The sequence below is a fragment of the Brassica oleracea genome, chromosome C3, assembly GCF_000695525.1.
Source record: "Brassica oleracea var. oleracea cultivar TO1000 chromosome C3, BOL, whole genome shotgun sequence".
In the NCBI taxonomy this organism is placed as follows: domain Eukaryota; kingdom Viridiplantae; phylum Streptophyta; class Magnoliopsida; order Brassicales; family Brassicaceae; genus Brassica; species Brassica oleracea.
The window spans coordinates 2723553-2724055 of NC_027750.1; the positions used below are offsets into that span (position 1 = coordinate 2723553).

General features: G+C 31.0%; 1 pseudogene; it reads right to left on the minus strand.

The window, feature by feature from the left end:
• Positions 1-221: 221 nt before the first annotated feature.
• Positions 222-503, minus strand: part of LOC106329646 — a 6630-nt pseudogene continuing 6348 nt past the window's right edge.

The window sequence follows — 503 nt, forward strand, 5'->3', positions numbered from 1 at the left end:
AAAAACTTGCAACAAATCAATAATTAGTATAGAGTATTTATCTATATTTTTACGATAACTCTACACCCATGATTCCATATTGTTCTTTTCACTAACTAAAATTGAAAACAGAACACGTCTTTGAGAGAAATACAATAATGGTTACACAAAAGAATGAACCGTATAACTGTTATTATATTTAAGAAAGATTATTACCTCTAATATAAAATGTTATCGTTCGTCTAACTAGACGTGTGCACTTCGTTCCCATGGGGATTAAGCTCTACAAAAGAAAAGAAACATCAGAAATTAGTTGAGAGATTAAACATATAAAATATTGTTAAATATGATCTTAAAAAAAGTAAAACACCTTCTTCAAGTGAATCCATAAACTTGTTCTCCTCCTCTAGAAGGTCAAGAGACCTCATTGCTTCTGAACGTAAAGAAGCACGTAACCAATCTTGAGTCAGTACCAATGTTTCAACCATATCAGGAGTCAAACAACTTCTATATTGGTCTAGAAC